This window comes from Procambarus clarkii, chromosome 75 (assembly GCF_040958095.1).
Source record: "Procambarus clarkii isolate CNS0578487 chromosome 75, FALCON_Pclarkii_2.0, whole genome shotgun sequence".
Lineage (NCBI taxonomy): Eukaryota > Metazoa > Arthropoda > Malacostraca > Decapoda > Cambaridae > Procambarus > Procambarus clarkii.
This window is the reverse complement of record NC_091224.1, coordinates 21,671,223-21,676,058: the sequence shown is the minus strand read 5'-3', so window position 1 is coordinate 21,676,058 and position 4,836 is coordinate 21,671,223. Positions and strand designations below refer to the sequence as shown.

The 4,836-nt window shown below is 39.1% G+C and overlaps 1 pseudogene; it reads right to left on the bottom strand.

Moving 5' to 3' along the window:
* Positions 1 to 3,755, bottom strand: part of LOC138357051 (alpha-(1,3)-fucosyltransferase C-like) — a 52,423-nt pseudogene extending 48,668 nt beyond the window's left edge.
* Positions 3,756 to 4,836: the final 1,081 nt, after the last annotated feature.

Here is a 4,836-nt window from a genome sequence, read left to right as displayed (position 1 = left end):
GATGAGTACACACACACACACACCCAACCCCTTAGACACATATATATCTCACTACTGTCAGGCATTATAAATATATATCTGAACTTTAAAACAAAAACCAATTAGCACTCATTATACAACTCTCCGAACCCCCAAGATCCTCAGAACAACGTATCGTATATCAAAGAAAATGAATTTAAAGGAAAAATAAAAATAAATATATAAAAATATTGAATAAATAGAAAAGAATTATTTAATACAATTAGGCTAGGCAAAACTCTTTCTCCTGTCTGTCCGTTTATCAATTTATATATTTTTCTATATCCCTATATACTTGCATATTATATCTTTATTTAATTATGAATATATTTGGTCTAGGTTGTATGTCAGTGTATATATATATTATCTAATGCGTTGGATCTATTTGGTAGCCAAGACTTAACAAAGGTCTGCACGTGGTTACTAGGTAAAATATTATGTTTTAGGAAGCTTTAATATTTAAGGTAATTACCGAAAAGCTTTATAACTCAATTAGGCTCACACTGCATATTAGAGCACGACTCCAGACTATCTCTCTCTCTGTTTGTCTCTGTCTCTCTCTCTCTCTCTCTCTCTCTCTGTCTCTCTCTCTGTCTCTCTCTCTGTCTCTGTCTCTGTCTCTCTCTCTGTCTCTGTCTCTGTCTCTCTCTCTGTCTCTCTCTCTCTCTCTGTCTCTCTCTCTCTGTCTCTCTGTCTCTCTCTCTCTCTCTCTCTCTCTCTCTCTCTCTCTCTCTCTCTCTCTCTCTCTCTCTCTCTCTCTCTCTCTCTCTCTCTCTCTCTCTCTCTCGTAGTCTGAGGTATAAAGGCCTCGGTATCAAACCAGTGCTGAGATGTGCCACCCAAACCGGGATATTTTCTTGTTAAACTGTTAGACGCTCTTTTTTTCCCAGGGAGAGCGTGCTTTCTCATTTGGCCTTCGTAATTAAAGGGAAGAAGAAAGCCTAAAATTGGAGACGGAACACGTACATTCTGTAAAAAAAAAAGTGAGGGCAATATATGTGTGATTTGTTGTTGATGAATTAGTGATATGGGATGTACTAGTTACATATATATTTGATGTTGGACAACTGATACTTGGAGACCGTTCAAGCTTACACACACGCACGCACGCACGCACGCACGCACACACACACGCACACACACACACACCCACACACACACCCACACACACACACACACACACACACACACACACACACACACACACACACACACACACACACACACACACACACACACACACATTTATATATATATATATATATATATATATATATATATATATATATATATATATATATATATATGTCGTACCTAATAGCCAGAATGCACTTCTCAGCCTACTATGCAAGGCCCGATTTGCCTAGTAAGCCAAGTTTTCATGAATTAATTGTTTTTTCGTCTACCTAACCTACCTAACCTAACCTAACCTAACTTTTTTAGGCTACCTAACCTAACCTAACCTAGTAAAGATAGGTTAGGTTAGGTTAGGTAGGGTTGGTTAGGTTCGGTCATATATCTACGTTAGTTTTAACTCCAATAAAAAAAAATTGACCTCATACATAGAGAAAAGGGGTGCTTTATCACTTCATAAGAAAAAAATTATAGTAAATATATTAATTCAGGAAAACTTGGCTTATTAGGCAAATCGGGCCTTGAATAGTAGGCTGAGAAGTGAGTTCTGGCTACTAGGTACGACATATATATATATATATATATATATATATATATATGTCGTACCTAAGTAGCCAGAACTGCACTTCTCAGCCTACTATGCATGGCCCGATTTGCCTAATAAGCCTAGTTTTCATGAATTAATGTTTTTTCGACAACCTAACCTACCTAATCTAACCTAACCTAACGTTTTCGGCTACCTAACCTAACCTAACCTATAAAGATAGGTTAGGTTAGGTTAGGTAGGGTTGGTTAGGTTCGGTCATATATCTACGTTAATTTTAACTCCAATAAAAAAAAATTGACCTCATACATAATGAAATGGGTAGCTTTATCATTTCATAAGAAAAAAATTAAAGAAAATATATTAATTCAGTAAAACTTGGCTTATTAGGCAAATCGGGCCTCGCATAGTAGGCTGAGAAGTGAGTTCTGGCTACTAGGTACGACATATATATATATATATATATATATATATATATATATATATATATATATATATATATGTCGTACCTAGTAGCCAGAACGCACTTTTCAGCCTACTATGCAAGGCCCGATTTGCCTAATAAGCCAAGTTTTCCTGAATTAATATATTTTCTCAAATTTTTTTCTTATGAAATGATAAAGCTGCCCATTTCATTATGTATGAGGTAAATTTTTTTTATTGGAGTTAAAATTAACGTAGATATATGACCGAACCTAACCAACCCTGCCTAACCTAACCAAACCTATCTTTATAGGTTAGGTTAGGTTAGGTAGCCGAAAAAGTTAGGTTAGGTTAGGTTAGGTAGGTTAGGTAGACGAAAAACAATTAATTCATGAAAACTTGGCTTACTAGGCAAATCGGGCCTTGCATAGTAGGCTGAGAAGTGCATTCTGGCTATTAGGTACGACATATATATATATATATATATATATATATATATATATATATATATATATATATATATATATATATATATATATATATATATATATATATATATACGGATTACTTCAAGAATTTGTAATCTTCTTACATCTTGGGTTTTGTCTATTATACAAGTGTTTTTTTATTCAACATTTCTCTTGTTAGGGTGATGTCATGGGCTTGTCTCATGTGATTTTTAGGGGGCACTTGATTGAAGATTGACAGGTCAAACGCCTCGTCAGCTTGGTCGACGTCATACCTATGTACTTAGATTAAAAGCTACATCCTTCGTGGGGGCAAGCGTACATGTAACATACCTATGTACTTAGCTTGAAAGCTACATCCTTCGTGGGGGCAAGTGTACATGTATTCAACGCTTGACTGCTGTGAAAGGTTCTCCGTCGGCTTCGGGCTGTTTTTATTAAGGAGTTCGGTAGTCTTCTTGGTTTTATAGAATATGATTAGGTCTACGTTTTGGTTAGGAGTTATTATGCTTTTTACTCTTTTACGGATTATTTCTTTCATTATATATATATATATATATATATATTCTCTCATATATGAGAGAGTGTTACCTATATGTTGTGTTCACCTAGATTTCTTTGTTCTTTAGCCTTTCACGTAATCGCTTTTAATTTCCCAACCATTTGCGTCCCTCTTCCAATTATCTACACCCCCACTCTTCCCCCCATGTTATACCCCTGGTAATTTTTCCACAGTTTTATCGCTCATTTTGTTAATGTTCCTTGTACGCTCTCTGTTGCTGCTGCTGCTACTGCTGCTCCTGTCGCTGCTGCTGTTGCTGTTGCTGCTGCTGTTGATGCTGCTGTTGCCGCTGCTCCTGCCGCTGCTGCTGCTGCTGCTGCTGCTGCTGCTGCTGCTGATGCTCCTGCTCTTGCTGCTGATGCTGCTCTTGCTGCTGCTGCTGCTGCTGCTCCTGCTGCTGCTGCTGCTGCTGCTGCTGCTCCTGCTCCTGCCGCTGCTGCTGCTGATGCTCCTGCTCTTGCTGCTGCTGCTCTTGCTGCTGCTGCTGCTCATGCCGCTGCTGCTGCTGCTGCTGCTCCTGCCGCTGCTCCTGCTGCTGCTGCTGCTGCTGCTCCTGCCGCTGCTCCTGCTGCTGCTGCTGCTGAGCTTGTGTGCTTTTTGATGACATTGTGGGCTTTTATGCTAGACTTGTTGAGCTTTTGTAATGGTCTTTTTAAGCTGACTTTGTATCATTTAATGGTAGCCGTGTTTACCTAATGATGGCTTGTTTGTTTTGATGATATTCCTGTATACTTATACTGACTTTGTGTATGTTTTTATACTAGCCCGTTAAGCTGTATTTGTGGTCTGAGGTAGCGGTAGGCCTTACTCCTCACCTGTGTTGTGTGTGGTGTATATACCTCTGTTGTTAGCGTGACCTGTGGAGCACTTTGAGGGGGGGTAACGGTAGGCTTTATTCCCTCACCTGTGGTGTGTTAGCACTCTTAAACACGTGTGTTAACAGTCTTAAACACGTGTGTTAACAGTCTTAAACACGCGTGTTAACAGTCTTAAACACGTGTGTTAACAGTCTTAAACACGTGTGTTAACACCCTTAAACACGTGTGTTAACAGTCTTAAACGCGTGTGTTAGCAGTCTTAAACGCGTGTGTTAACACCCTTAAACACGTGTGTTAACACCCTTAAACACGTGTGTTAACAGTCTTAAACGCGTGTGTTAACACCCTTAAACGCGTGTGTTAACACACTTAAACGCGTGTGTTAACACCCTTAAACACGCGTGTTGACACCCTTAAACACGTGTGTTAACAGTCTTAAACGCGTGTGTTAACACCCTTAAACGCGTGTGTTAACACCCTTAAACACGTGTGTTAACACCCTTAAACACGTGTGTTAACAGTCTTAAACACGTGTGTTAACAGTCTTAAACGCGTGTGTTAACACCCTTAAACACGTGTGTTAACAGTCTTAAACGCGTGTGTTAACACCCTTAAACACGTGTGTTAACACCCTTAAACACGTGTGTTAACAGTCTTAAACGCGTGTGTTAACACCCTTAAACGCGTGTGTTAACACGCTTAAACGCGTGTGTTAACACCCTTAAACACGCGTGTTGACACCCTTAAACACGTGTGTTAACACCCCTTAAACGCGTGTGTTAACACCCTTAAACACGTGTGTTAACACCCTTAAACGCGTGTGTTAACACCCTTAAACACGTGTGTTAACACTCTCAAACACGTGTGTTA